The sequence below is a fragment of the Callospermophilus lateralis genome, chromosome 9, assembly GCF_048772815.1.
Source record: "Callospermophilus lateralis isolate mCalLat2 chromosome 9, mCalLat2.hap1, whole genome shotgun sequence".
NCBI lineage: Eukaryota > Metazoa > Chordata > Mammalia > Rodentia > Sciuridae > Callospermophilus > Callospermophilus lateralis.
Genome location: NC_135313.1, coordinates 129,100,859 through 129,117,289, shown reverse-complemented (window position 1 = coordinate 129,117,289; position 16,431 = coordinate 129,100,859). Strand labels below are relative to the sequence as shown.

The 16,431-nt window shown below is 38.7% G+C and overlaps 1 pseudogene; it reads left to right on the top strand.

The window, feature by feature from the left end:
* Positions 1 to 1,651: 1,651 nt before the first annotated feature.
* On the top strand, positions 1,652 to 2,927 carry LOC143642161 (eukaryotic translation initiation factor 5 pseudogene; annotated as a pseudogene).
* The last annotated feature ends 13,504 nt before the right edge of the window (positions 2,928 to 16,431 follow it).

Here is a 16,431-nt window from a genome sequence, read left to right as displayed (position 1 = left end):
CAACATTATACATAAATCCAAGTTCATTAAATAAATAGTTTTGGATCAGTGGATGATATATATTTCAAGATGAATTTAAATTGGCATATATATTGCTACATTTTAATGTCCGTGTGTGTTTTGTGTTTAAAATGTTTTGTGATTTATGTGGATTTATAATCAAATTTTCACAAGATTATTCTCAGAAATATTCATCCACCTGAAATACATATTTTTTTCCTAGTACTGAAAACTAACTTCAGTGAATGGTGCATAAATATCCTAAATATTCTACAGTAACTGACCCAGATTAACATCAATGCAAGTAGATTTCTATGGGACATGATGTGTATTTCGATGTTCATTTTTATTCAACACTGGTACATTACTATTTCTGCAGTTAATGCACATCATACAATATATATTTCATCCAATATTTCGCAAATTTATATGCATATGTTTCACGTTCAATCACTTCCTGCTTCAGAACACATGTATTCCTCCAGGTTTCTTGACTATTCTTTTCATGAGACTTCTTTCCAAACACATTATTTTTGCTTTGCATAATCACTTTTGAAGCAAAACTCACACACCTTTCAGGATAAACCATAACCCTAATATTACCATTAGATATATAACTGGTTGGTATGAATGATTGTATATCAATATGAGATTTCTTTTATGTTTTCAGATATCAATTCAATGCATTATTTAAAGTGGAACCAGTTATATTATTTTCACAAAGTATGATCTATTCATGCATTATCTGCATATTCATAGACACAGGGTACACCTATTTGTACCCTGAATACTAATTTATACGTCTACAAAATATTGCTACAGAAATGGTGAAAGAAATACTCATGTCACCTTATCTACATACACATTTTTTCACAATAATATTCTGGATACAAAATGCAAAGATCACACTTATGATTTTACCAAAGCCTAAATGGAAAGTGAGCATGGATTAATGAAAACATCCATGTCCTGGTTACCTAATGCTCTCAAAGATCAATGCAATTTGTGACAACATATTTGTTTCTTCCTAAGATTATACATTCAAACTCAACCCGTTTGAAAGTATCAAACAAAGTACACACTTTATACTTTTGCTGATTTCCTAATGTCTCTATTTATATCTGCTTTCCTACATATTTTCCACAATTCATCATTGTGACTGACTCTTCACATGTGCTGACATTTACATTCACTCTCTACCCGAAACCCTATTTGTAAAGAACTTTTGGTAGTCAGAGAGAGAACATTCCAGAGGTCGCCAGGCTCGGCGCTGCTGGTGTGGACGCGGACGTCGCTGGGACAGCCCTTCCCGCTGCTCGGCGGCGGCACCTGCCCGGCCGCCCTCCACTCGCCCGCCCCGCCGCTCTGGACCCAGTATCCAGCGCCTCTTCCTCCCAGTCCCGGGCGAGCCGCGTTGGGTTTATGTCTTTATTTGACGAAAACGAGCTGTTGCACAGCCACTGTACCTGTATTGGGGAAACATAGCGTACAAGCAAGGAGCTTACAGCCTCAGCGGCGAAAATTTTTTCATGTCAGAGACCAAGAACTCTTGCAGTCGTTTATGTCATCCCTTCTTCTCCAGACAGAAGATACCAAAAAGTTGCAATCAAAGATCTCTTCATCTTATTGATAAAGCCACTAATAAGCCAAAATGTCTGTCAACGTCAACCGCAGCGTGTCAGACCAGTTCTATCGCTACAAGTTGCCCCGTCTGATTGCCAAGATTGAGGGCAAAGGAAATGGAATCAAGACAGTTGAAGTTGCAAAGGCGCTTAATCGGCCTCCAACGTATCCCACCAAATATTTTGGTTATGAGCTGGGAGCACAGACCCAGTTTGATGTTAAGAATGACGGTTACATTTTCAATGGATCTCATGAGGTGAATAAGCTGCAAGACATGTTGGATGGATTCATTAAAAAATTTGTTCTCTGTCCTGAGTGTGAGAATCCTGAAACAGAACTGCATGTCAATCCAAAGAAGCAAACAATAGGTAATTCTTGTAAAGCCTGTGGCTACCGAGGCATGCTTGACACATATCATAAACTCTGCAAATTTATTCTCAAAAACCCACCTGAGAATAGTGGCAGTGGTCCAGGAAAGAAAGAAAAGGAAAAGAAAAATAGAAAGGGCAAAGACAAGGAAAATGGTTCTGTATCCAGCAGTGAGACACCACCACCACCACCACCAAATGAAATCAGTCCTCCTCCACATGCTGTGGAAGAAGAGGAGGATGATGATTGGGGAGAGGATTCAACTGAAGAAGCTCAGAGGCGTAGAATGGATAAAATTAGTGACCATGCAAAAGTTCTGACACTCAGTGATGATTTGGAAAGAACTGTAGAAGAGCGTGTCAATATTCTGTTTGATTTTGTTAAGAAAAAAAAGAAGAGGGTATCATTGACTCATCAGACAAAGAAATTGTCGCAGAAGCAGAAAGGCTGGATGTAAAAGCCATGGGCCCTCTTGTTCTAACTGAAGTTCTTTTTAATGAGAAAATTAGAGAACAGATTAAGAAATACAGGTGCCATTTCTTATGATTTTGTCACAATAACAAAAAAGCTCAATGATACCTTCTTCATGGTTTGGAGTGTGTGGTGGCAATGCATCAAGCTCAGCTCCTCTCTAAGATTCCACATATCTTGAAGGAAATGTATGACGCAGACCTTTTAGAAGAGGAGGTCATCATCAGCTGGTCGGAAAAGGCCTCTAAGAAATATGTATCAAAAGAACTTGCCAAAGAAATTCGTGTCAAAGCAGAACCATTTATACAGTGGTGAAGGAAACAGAGGAAGAATCTTCTGGTGGTGAAGAAGAAGATGAAGATGAGAACATTGAGGTGGTGTACTCAAAGACTGCCAGTGTACCAAAAGTTGAAACTGTGAAGTCTGACGACAAGGATGATGACATTGATATTGACGCCATTTAAAAGAATGGATGCAACATAGCTTAACAGTGTAATGCTGCAAATTTTTCTCCATTATCAGCCAGAAATGCAACATGTATGTGTAAAAGCTAAAATGGCTTAACATCATGCTACACTTTAATAGTAAAAATATATTACTGTGAGTGGTCTGTAATTAGCCCAATGAGACATCTAGGAAGTCCATACACACATCAGTGAGCAAATGCAGTTTGCTTATTTATAGCATGTTTCTTTTGGAAAAACTAGTGGTGGACACATTTGGATCACATTTATACAGTTATAAAAATAAAGATTTGATTTTGGTCATTCTTCAGATTTTGGGCTCTGAATGACTTAGCTAAAGTAATTGGCTCCTTTTAAAAAGTGGTGCCATCATTTAACCTGACATGGTCCTTGGAGCCTGGTAGATTTTGTTAGGTGCTGAGACCATTCAGGGGATTTCAGCAGAATGTAAACAAACTTGTTTGTAATGATCTTACTGAGCTGTTAAATCTAGTACTTTTGAATTTTTTTAGTCCCTCAAATTGGCATCTGTAATTTTTTTGTGCTGAGGTAGACTGATAATCAAATAACAGTGCAACATCTTGTTGAGAAATAAAAATAATCTGAGTGTCCTATAAATAATTTTAAGAATTAGTTTTGAAGTTTGGAGTTGTGATTTTTCAGTTCATGCACACTAGCCCCAAATTTTAGTCTTTGGAGTCATGTGCATTGCACGTTGGATGAGCCAGGGAAAAATTATTAAATTAACAATTAAGTATTTTAATGTGTATGTAGTGGTTGCTTTGTAACAAGAGAAAACTCAAACTTTGAGGTGTGATTAAATAATAAATTCTGATTTTATTTGGGGGAAACAGAGAAAGGTGCATTTAATATCTAACAAGAACTCAGCAGTTTTTCAGCTTTTACCCTTAAGGTTTAAATTATAATTTCAAAATGTTGAGAAATTCTATCTTCTGTTAAGTATGTCATGCACCCCCCAAAAAAAAAAAATATTGTGGTTTATTCAATGCCTTTTACATTTGGACATGTAGCTTATGCTGTTTTAGATTTTGGTTATTGCCTTGCCAAAAAAGTGTTGCTATATTTCAAACTGGATTTTTTCCCCAAAAAAAGTCTTATTTAAAAAAGAAACAAGTTAAAGGCATATTTCTACACACCTTTCTCACCACTGGACAGATCATCCAAACAAAAGTTGAATAAGGAAACTATAGAACTCAATAACATAATTAATAACCTAGACTTAATTGACATATATAGAATATACCACCCAAGATCAAGCAGTTACACTTTTTTCTCAGCAGTACATGGATACTTCTCAAAAATAGATCATATATTATGTCACAGGGCAAATCTTAGACAATATAAAGGAGTAGAGATAATACCATGCATCTTATCTGATCGTAATGGAATGAAATTGAAAATCAATGATAAAAGAAGGAAGGAAAAATCATGCATCACTTGGAGAATGAACAATAGGTTACTGAATGATCAATGGGTTATAGAAGACATCAAGGAGGAAATTAAAAAATTCATAGAGATAAATGAAAACACAGACACAACATATCGGAATCTATGGGACACATTGAAGTCAGTTCTAAGAGGAAAATTTATTGCTTGTTGTTCATTCCTTAAAAAAAGAAAAAAAACAACAAATCTAATACTTCAACTCAAAATCCTAGAAAAAGAAGAGCAAAACAACAGCAAAAGAAGTAGAAGACAAGAAATAATTAAAATCAGAGCTGAAATTAATGAAATCAAAACAAAAGAAACAATTGAAAAAATTGACAAAACTAAAAGTTGGTTCTTTGAAAAAAATAAATAAAATCGACAGACCCTTAGCCACGCTAACGAAGAGAAGAAGAGAGAGAACTCAAATTACTAGCACACGGGATGAAAAAGGCAATATCACAACAGACACTTCAGAAATACAGAAGATTATCAGAAATTATTTTGAATCCTTATACTCAAATAAAATAGAAGATAGTGAAGGCATCAATAAATTTCTTAAGTCATATGATTTGCCCAGATTGAGTCAGGAGGATATTGACAACCTAAAAAGACCAATATCAATTGAGGAAATAGAAGAAACCATCAAAAGATTACCAACTAAGAAAAGCCCAGGACCGGATGGGTGTACAGCAGAGTTTTACAAAACCATTAAAGAGGAACTAATAGCAATAGTTTTCAAGCTATTTCAGGAAATAGAAAAAGAGGGAGAACTTCCAAATTCATTCTATGAGGCCAACATTACCCTGATTTCTAAACCAGACAAAGACACTTCAAAGAAAGAAAACTACAGACCAATATCTCTAATGAATCTAGATGCAAAAATCCTCAATAAACTTCTGGCAAACCGGAAACAAAAACATATCAAAAATATTGTGCACCATGATCAGGTAGGATTTATCCCTGGGATGCAAGGTTGGTTCAATATACGGAAATCAACAAATGTTATTCACCACATCAATAGGCTTAAAAATAAGAACCATATGATCATCTCGATAGATGCAGAAAAAGCATTCGACAAAGTACAGCATCCCTCTATGTTCAAAACTCTAGAAAAACTAGGGATAAGAGGAACATACCTCAATATTGTAAAAGCAATCTATGCTAAGCCTCAGGCTATCATCATTCTAAATGGAGAAAAACTGAAGGCATTCCCTATAAAATCTGGAACAAGACAGGGATGCCCTCCCTCACCATTTCTGTTCAACATAGTTCTCGAATCACTGGCCAGAGCAATTAGACAGACGAAAGAAATTAAAGGCATAAAAACAGGAAAAGAAGAACTCAAATTATCACTATTTGCAGATGACATGATTCTATTCCTAGCAGACCCAAAAGGGTATACAAAGAAACTATTAGAGCTAATTAATGAATTCAGCAAAGTGGCAGGATATAAAATCAACACGCATAAATCAAAAGCATTCCTGTATATCAGTGACAAATCCTCTGAAATGGAAATGAGGACAACCACCCCATTCACAATATCCTCAAAAAAAAAATAAAATACTTGGGAATCAACCTAACAAAATAGGTGAAAGACTTATACAATGAAAACTACAGAACCCTAAGGAGAGAAATTGAAGAAGATCTTAGAAGATGGAAAAATATACCGTGTTCATGGATAGGTAGAACTAACATCATCAAAATGGCGATATTACCAAAAGTTCTCTATAAGTTTAATGCAATGACAATCAAAATCCCAATGGCATTTCTTGTAGAAATAGAGAAAGCATTCATGAAATTCATATGGAAAAATAAAAGACCCAGAATAGCAAAAAAATGCTAAGCAGTAAGTGTGAATCAGGCGGTATAGCTATACCAGACTTCAAACTATACTACAGAGCAATAGTAACAAAAACAGCATGGTACTGGTACCAAAACAGGCGGGTGGACCAATGGTACAGAATAGAGGACACAGAAACCAATCCACAAAACTACAACTACCTTATATTCGATAAAGGGGCTAAAGCATGCAATGGAGGAAGGATAGCATCTTCAACAAATGGTGTTGGGAAAACTGGAAATCCATATGCAACAAAATGAAATTGAATCTCTTTCTCTCACCATGCACAAAAGTTAACTCAAAGTGGATCAAGGAACTTGGTATCAAATCAGAGACATGGCGTCTGATAGAAGAAAAAGTTGGCTATGATCTACATACTGTGGGGTCGGGCTCCAAATTCCTCAATAGGACACCCACAGCACAACAGTTAATAACTAGAATCAACAAATGGGACTTACTCAAACTAAAAATTTTTTCTCAGCAAAAGAAACAGTAAGAGAGGTAAATAGGGAGCCTACGTCCTGGGAACAAATCTTTACTCCTCACACTTCAGACAGAGCCCTAATATCCAGAATATACAAAGAACTAAAAAAAATTAGACAATGAGATAACAAATAACCCAATGAACAAATGGGCCAAGACCTGAACAGAAATTTCTCAGAGGAGGACATACAATCAATGAACAAGTATATGAAAAAATGCTCACCATCTCTAGCAGTCAGAGAAATGCAAATCAAAACCACCCTAAAATGGCATCTCACTCCTGTAAGATTGGCAGCCATTAGGAAGTCAAACAACAACAAGTGCTGGCGAGGATTTGGGGAAAAGGGTACTCTTGTACATTGCTGGTGGGACTGCAAATTGTTGCGGCAAATTTGGAAAGCAGTATGGAGATTTCTTGGAAAGCTCGGAATGGAACCACCGTTTGATCCAACTATTCCCCTACTCGGTCTATTCCCTAAAGACCTAAAAAGAGCACACTATAGGGACACTGCTACATCCATGTTCATTGCAGCACAATTCACAATAGCAAGACTGTGGAACCAACCTATATGCCCTTCAATAGACGAATGGATAAAAAAAAATGTGGCATTTATACACAATGGAGTTTTACTCTGCATTAAGAAATGACAAAATCATAGAATTTGGAGGGAAATGGATGGCATTAGAGCAGATTATGCTAAGTGAAGCTAGCCAATCCCTTAAAAACAAATGCCAAATGTCTTCTTTGATATAAGGAGAGTAACTAAGAACAGAGTAGGGATGAAGAGCATGAGAAGAAGATTAACATTAAATAGGGATGAGTGGTGTGAGGGAAAGGGAGAGAGAAGGGAAATTGCATGTAAATGGAAGGAGACCCTCAGGGGTATACAAAATTACATACAAGAGGAAGTGAGGGGAAAGGAGGAAAAAAATAAGGGGGAGAAATGAATTACAGTAGAGATGGGTAGAGAGAGAAGAGGGGAGGAGAGGGGGGAGGGGGGATAGTAGAGGATAGGAAAGGCAGCAGAATACAACAGACACCAGATTGGCAATATGTAAATCAATGGTTGTGCAACTGATGTGATTCTGCAATCTATATATGGGGTAAAAATGGGAGCTCATATCCCACTTGAATCAAAGTGTGAAATATGATATATCAAAAACTTTGTAATGTTTTGAACAACCTACAATAAAAATTAATTTAAAAAAAAAAAGAACTTTTGGTACAAATTCTATACTCATTCTTCTTTCTAAACCTAATGACTATCTTGCTAATCCTACGGACTATCCCTTTTTGACTGGATGTTCTGCTTGTTATTCCATCATCCAAGGTACAAGATCCTATTTCATTGTATATCGATTTATCTGAGACATCTGTGCAGAATATAATTAAAAGCTAAGTATCCCACTCAAGGGCCCAATGCCCTACTTGGCTTCATATCTTCCCTATATTTCTGTTTTCATACTTATATCTCACCTATATATTCTATATATCACAGGTTCCCTATACCATTATTCATCTTGCAGAATGATTCCTAACCCAAATCGATCATGTTATTAACCATTCACTGTTACCTCAATCTAACTTTACAGCAGTGCAGGGACAGACTTGGTCTTACAATACAGGAATGTAGGAGATCTTCCACTTGCTGAGAATCTCAAAGATCCATGCAGAAATAATCCCTGAAGAAGATGTAGACTGCTATGAAGGACCCTAGAGAGCAAAAGTCATTTTCCATGGCAAACAACCTGGTCAGGATGAAGGAATGTGTCTGAATCAGCCTCTCTCTTTTTAATGTAGAGCAAATGGACCAAACCAGGCCTGTGTGGAGATCTTTCCCCTGGTACCTATGGTTGATATACCATTCAAACTTGTGAAAGTGTCAGAGGAATTAGGGGCAGCCTCCATCTCATGGGACCCAAGGAAGTAACTGTTAGGACAAAGTGGTTGCCAAGACTGTGAGCTCATTCAGTTCATGAGGGAAGTGACCTACTTCACTTCTTTGGTGATGGAACTCTCTAAACTTGGGATCCCGGAAACCAGGCACCCAGAGCCAGGCCCAGTAACAGTCACAGAGGTCTCACTTGTTTTGGATTTATCATGGAGAGAGTCAGTCTTTCTTGGTACCTACAGATGTGAGGATGGCCAAACCAGGAAAATTATGAAGAGGGGTCTTTCCTGAGAAAGCAGGTAGTGGCTTACCACTGGCTCCTGATAACTTCACAGAGTCGGCCAAGGAGTCCAGATTTGAGAACAAACAGGCCATTTCGTGGGAACAAACTATGGCCAACCAGGCAGAGGAGACTCCAGATAGTCACAGACCTACTTGAGGGAAGGAGGTGCCTTTATGGGAATAAGTGTGGGTTTGTGGTTTTGTCTCATGTTCTGAGAATAGGTAGGAAAAGCGGTTTCTTTTGTTTGGAATGGTCTGTTTCTAGTAAGTCATTTGACAAGGCGAGTGTTTCTATGTCTGTGTATCCCACTGTGTCCGTGGTTGTAGACATTACAATAGAAAATGCATCAATGGATGTGTCCTGTCTAGGAAAAAGCTTACCAACACTCATCCTGCCCAATTTATGAAAGAACAGAGGCTTGCTTTATTTATGGGCAAGACCTGCTACCTTCCTAAGTTTCTGTTTTCTGACTGAATTCTGGCCACTCTCCAGAATAGGCTCATGGTTTTGTGACCAAGATATGTACCCCCTCCAAGCTCTGTGACATGGCCATGTACTGGATAGCTGAAAGGAATGGCTAGAATCTCAGAAAACTCAGATATCAGTGTGACCAGAAAAGTCGCAGTGGAGAAACCCTGCTTTAGGCTTTTTGCTTACCTGTTGTTCTATAGCACTGAATGTCAGGAAGGTCTTTGCCTAAGGCCACCCCTTTGTGAAGCCAGAATAAAACAGTTCTCTAATGGAAATGAATGGGCATCACCTGTCCCTCTTTGAGTAATTGATTTCAAAAGGGATGTGTCTGAATCAGCCTGTTGGCCCTGTGTGAGGCTGTGGCTTAAATTCTCAGCAGCTGATGGTTCTAAAGAAAGATGCCATGTGGGCATCCAAAACCAAAATGGCCAAAAAAGCATTCATTAAGGATGAAGTCTCTGCCCATCCTCTGTAAGGTTCCTGAACTCCATCAAGTGAGAATAGGAATCCTTTGGGTCAAATTAGTTCTTCAAAGCCCTGCAGAGTCCAGCCCATTGGTGCTTCGGTTTTCTCATGACCCCAATCCACATAAAGAATCTAAACCCCACAGTCAGTAGGCCTCAAATTGGAGAAGCAGAACAGTATTAATGGTAGGCCTATTTGATCACTCCTGGTCACAGGAAGGGTGTCCAGGCCACCCTGACTTCAGGCAAATGACAGGCAAGGGAACTTATTTTGGACACTGTCTTGTCCAGCGTCCCTCATAGAAACCTCCAGCTAGAGGTTATGATGAGTGTCTAAATGGAAGAAGATGAGGGCCATGTGGGAGTGTTTTGGTTTAAATTGTGGTCATTTGTGTGGCGACTGGAAGAGATGACTAGGTCCACCTGGGCTTGAACTCTGGTGTGAATCCCCTTAGAGACTGAGATCTGGAACTGACCTCAGAGAAGTATTGCCATGAGTTGAGTTGGGATTTTAGGAGGCCACACATGAGAGTCGCCCTTATAAACTGAGGTCAAGGCTCAGGTTGGCTTTCCACAGAGCACTTGGAATCTCAGCCAAGATATCCCATGATTTTATTCTTAAAGACTTGGCAGCCATAGTTGAGAGTCAAAACACACATGGAGCTCACATTGTAGACCTCAATTGGCCTGGCTTCATGAGGCCTTTTGTCCACTCTCTGGGAAGCCTTATTTATGAGACTTCTCCAGAGTTTCACTCAAATGAGCTTCCTCAACATTTAATGGTTTTTGAAACCCAGAGTGCCTCCAACTTCATCTTTGAAAAATGGCAAGATAAACACCACGAAATTTTTGAAATTACCATGACCAGGGGGCACAGGAGAATTTTTGGATGTCCTGTTGCTGATTATGAGTATACCAGAGAGTGCCTTGATTGACTGGGTTTTATGAAAATAATGTATAACATAGATGTCAGTAAGTTGGAGCCTGCTGAGTAGTGGGCCTAGAGCAGTGTTGGGCAGGTGTGTGATAAAATATCTGTGGTGGGACCATGTGGTTCGGCCATTGGTTTCTAAATAGCTTGTGACTGACATGGTGCAGCCAGTAGACCCTTATTTATAAAGGCATCTTGTTATATGGAGAGATTTCAGGGCAATGTTCAGAATCAGGTTGATATGGTCAAGGGTGCAAGCTATGTGGGAAAGAAGCCTGGATGGTGCATTCTCCTGCCGACCCTGACCCACTACATGAGGCAGAACTCTCTCCAGCACTGTTTCCCAGTTGAAATTGTTGTATTTTGTGAAGCAAATACCAAAGTTCCAGTGCAGCAGCAAAAACCACCACGAAAAGTGGAGAAGGACCATATGGCTTCACAGTCCACACGGGGAAACACTTAGCCCCCAGTGGCCAGTTTACCTACAAAGAGAGAATTCAGCACTGCTGCCTCATGTTCATTGTAAAACAAGAATCCATGTCCTCCAGGTCCCATAGATGCAGACCCAGCTTTGAGGATCTCACTAGAAAGGAAGCTAAAGCTCCTGACAACAACATATATTTCAAGTGCCCAACCTCAGAGGCAGTTTCTCAAGAAGTCTTTAGGCCAGCAGAGCTCCATGTTTGTGGAGTGGTTACCATGTCCCTTACTTTTGGAAACTGCTCTACCACCTCCAAGATTGTGAACTCCTGAGCGTATTCCATTCCAGATATGCATTCACAGATTTTCTAACTCTTCTCCTCTAATTGTGTCTTACTTGAGGCGAAGGTAATGTCAAGGCATTGTTGTGGATGAGAGTGGGAACATATTTGTGTAGCACATGTTTGCATACACATTGGATTCATTTTCCAAACTTTCATTCGAAATACTGAATCCCTGAAACTAACACATAAACTAATAGACTCTGACTACTAATCCTAATATGATGGAGAAAAATAAACCAAACAGAATAGAAATACAAGTAGATCAGTGGAGGCATGGTGTATAGTTGTAGTTGCTATTTGCATTATGTAGGGTAGGTGTTAAAAATCTAGTTAATTTTTAATTGAAATAGATCTCCATGTGTTTTTAAAGTTAATAAATATGTGAATTCCTGTCTCCCTTTCTCTGTTGCCTATTGAGAACATGTATTTTTATATGCACATTTAGAATCCTACCTGGTATCACATGTACATTCTTGTGAGGTGGCTGACTTGGCAGATACAAATTATAAGAAGATATCACTCCTCATAAACCCTGTTGGATATTAAAATTCAACCTATGGGTGACCTTCGTAGTTGAACAACATTATTCATAAATCCATGTTCAGTAAAATTAAAAATTTTGGACCTGTGGACGATTTATATTTCACCATGAATTTCGATTGGCATATATATTCCTAATTTTTAATGTCTGTGTGTGTTTTTTTTGTATATATATATATATATATATATATATATATATATATATATATATATATCCATATTTTTCAAAATATATGTCTTATTATACACTCCGTAAATACATTCATATTCATATATGTGGACTTATAGTCAACTTTTCACAAGATTATTCTCAGAAATATTCACTCACCTGAAACACATATTTGTATCCTAGAACTGAGAACTACCTTCAGTGAAAGGTGCATACAAATTCTAATATTTCTACAGTCACTTACCCAGTTTAACATCAAGGCTAGTAGATTACTATTGGGCATGATGTGTATTTTGACTTTCATTTTTATTCAACACTGGTATACTACTATTTCTTCAGTTTATGCACATCATTGGATAAATATTTCATCCAAAATTTCAAAATTTAAAACATCTGTTTCACTTTCAATCACTTCCTGCTCCAGAACACATGTATTCCTCCAGGTTTCTTGACTGGGATTTCATGAGACTTCTTTCCAAACACATTATTTTCGATTTCCATAATCACTTTTGAAGCAAACCTCACACACTCTTCATGATAAACCATAAACCTAATATTACGATTAGATGTATAACTGGTTGTAATGAATGTATGTATACCATTATCAATATAAGATATCCTATATATTTTCAGATATCAATTTATTCCAATTCCAATTTCTAAAGTTGGATCCAGTTATATTATTTATTCACAGTATGCTCTATTCATGCATCATCTCTATATTCATCAAAACAGGGTACACCTATTTGTATACCCAATACTAATTTATAGGTTTTAAAACTATTGCTCCCCATAATGGTGGAAGAAATACTCATGTCACCTGATCTAAATGTACATTTTATCACAGTAATATTCTGGACACAAATGCAAAGGTTACACTTATGAATGTACCAAAGCCTAAATTGAAAGTGAGTATATATTACTAATAACATCCATTTCCAGGTTGCCTAATGCTCTCAAATGTCAATACTATTGGTGAGTACATATTTGTTTCTTCCTAAGATTATATATTCAACCTCAAGCCTGTTGAAAATGTCTAATCCTATCACTCAATTTACACTTTGCCTGATTTCCTAATGTCTCTATTGATATCTGCTTTCCTACATAAGTTTCCCAGTTTATCATTGTGACTGACTCTTCATATGTGCTGACATTTACATTCACTCTCTAAAGGAAACCCTATTGCTAAAGAACTATTGGTCCAACTCGAAGACTCACTCTTCTTCCGAAACCTAGGATCTTCCTAAACCTACTGACTATCCCTTTTTGACTGGATGTTCTCTTCGATATTCAGGCTCCTGAGGTACAAGTTTTTATTCCATTGTTTATAGGTTTATCTGATACCACAGTGCAAAATGTAATTCAAAGCTAAATATCCCAATCAAGGGCCTAATGTCCTTCCTGGCTTCAAATCTTACCTAGATTTCTGTTTTCATACTTCATTTCAAATATATATTCTTATAAATATGGCAGGTGCCCAATACCATTATTCATCCAGCAAAATGATTCCTAACACAAATAAAACATGTTATTAACCCTAAGCATACACTGTTCCCTAAATCCAAATTTACAGAGAGGAGGGACAGAGTTGGTCTTACAATACAGGAATGTAGGGGAACTTCCCCCTAATGAGAACCTCAAAGTTCCTTGCAGAAATGATCACTGGAGAATATATACGCAGCTATGAAGGACCTGAGAGAGCAAAAGTCATGTTCAATGGCAAACAACATGGTCAGAATGAAGGGTTATTTCTGAATCAGCCTCTCTCTTCTTAATACAGAGAAGATGGACCAAACCAGGCCTGTGTGGGTAGCAGTTCCTGGGTGCCTATTGTTGATATACCATTCTAACTTGTGAAAGTGACACAGGAAGTAGGGCAGCCTGTTTCTCATCTGACACTTGGAAGCCAAACCTGGCCTGTCTGGAGAGATTTTCCTCGGTGCCTATGGTTGATATACCATTCTAACTTGTGAAATTGTCACAGGTATTAGGGGCAGATGCTGTCCCATGGGACCCTTGGAAGCAACTGTTAGGACAAAGTGGTTTCCAAGGCAGTGACCTCATTCAGTTCCTGAAGGAAGTGACCTCACCTCACTTCTTTGGTGATGGAAATCTCTGAACTTGGGATTCATGAAGCCAGGCACACAGAGGCAGTCTGAGTCCCAGTCCCAGTGGTCTCACTTGTTTGGGTTTACCAATGAAAGAGTCAGTCTTTCCTGGTACCTACTGATGTGAGAATGGCCAGATTCCAGCAAAGCTCTGAAGAGGGGCCTTTTCTGAGAAAGCAGGTAGTGGCTCACCTCTGGGTCCTGACACATTCACAGAGTTGGCCAAGGAGACCAGAACTGAGACAGGTAAGGCCATTTCAGGGGAACATAGTATTGCCCACCAATCAGAGGACAATCAAGATAGTCACAGACCTTCTTGGAGAAGGAGGTGCCTTTGTGGATGTGGGGGTGGGTTTGTGGTTTTGTCTCATGTTCTGAGAATAGGTAGGCAAGGCGCTTTTTTTTGGTGTGGAATGAACTGTTTCTAGTAAGTCATTTGACAAAGCGAGTGTTTCTATTTCTGTTTATCACACTGTGTCCGTGGTGGTAGACATTAGAAAAGAGAATGCATCAATGGATGTGTCCTGTCTAGTAGAGAGCTTCCCAGCATTCACACTGCCCAATTTTTGAATGGACTTCAGATTGCCTTATAGGTGGGTAACAACTGGAATCTTCCTAAGTTCCAGTTTTCTTCCAGAATTCTGGCCCCTCTCCAAAATAGGCTTATGGTTTTGTGTCTAAGGTATGTACCACCTCCAAGCTCTGTGGCATGGCCATGTACTAGAGAGCTCAAGGGAATGGCGAGGATCTCAGAAAAATCAGATATCAGAATGACCATTAAATCTCAGTGGAGAAACCCTGCTTTGCACCTTTTGCTTACCTATTGTTCTCTTGCCCTGAATGTCAGGAAGTTCTTTGCCTCAGGCCACCCATTTGTGAAGCCTGAAGAAAACAGTTTTAAAATGGAAATGAATGGGCATCACCTGGGGCTCTTTGCTTAATTGCTTTGGAAAGGGATGTGTCTGAGTCAGCCTCTTGGCCCTGTGTGAGGCTGTGTCTTAGATTCTCAGCACCTGATGGATCTAAAAAAAGATCCCCTGGGTGCATCCAAAACTAAAATGGCCAAAAGAGCAGTCATTGTTGATGAAGACCGCCACCTTCCTCTCTAGGGTTCCTGACATCCATCAATTGAGAATAGGGATCCTTTGGGTCAAATGAGTTCTTCAAAGCCCTGCAGAGGCTAGCCCATATGCTCTTGGGTTTTCTCATGACTCCAATTCACATAAAGAATCTAAACCCCACAGACAGTAGGCCTCAAATTGGAGAAGACGAGCAGTATTAACTGCAGGCCTATTTGATCACTCCTGATTCACAGTCTGGATTTGAAGACCACACAGACTTTAGGCAAATGAGGGGCAAGGGAGGTTATTTTGGAAACTGTCTTGACCTCGCCCCTCATGGAAACCTCCATCCAGAGTTTATGATGAGTGTCTACAAGGAAGAAGATAAGGACCATGTGGCAGTGTTTTGTTTTGAATTGTGGTAATTTGTGTGGCACTTGGAAGAGGTGAATGGATCCACCTGGGCTTGAACACTGGTGTGATTCCCTTTTGAGACTTTCTTTTTTTTTTTATTTATTCATTTTTTTAATTTTTTTTTAATTTTTTTTTATCTTTCATACATTTGATTCAAGTGAGTTATGCATTTCCATTTTTACCCCAAATACAAATTGCAGAATCACATCAGTTACACATTCACAATGTTTACATAATGCCATACTATTGACTGTTGTATTCTGCTGTCTATCCCTCCTCCCGTCCCCTCCCATCTTCCCTCTCTACCTCATCTGTTGTTGTTCCGTTCTCTCCCTTCCCTCCATTTCCCCTCACAACCTCTTATATGTGATTTCGTACAACGCTGAGGGTTTCCTTCCGTTTTCATGCAATTTCTCTTCTCTCTCCCTTTCCCTCCCATCACTCGTCTCAGTTTAATGTTAATCTTTTCCTCATGCTCTTTCCCCCTGTTCAGTTCTTAGTTGCTCTCCTTAAATCAAAGAAGACATTTGGCATTTGTTTTTGAAGGATTGGCTAGCTTCAGTTAGCATAATCTGCTCTAGAGCCATCCATTTCCCTGCAAATTCCATGAATTTGTCATTTTTTAGTGCTGCATA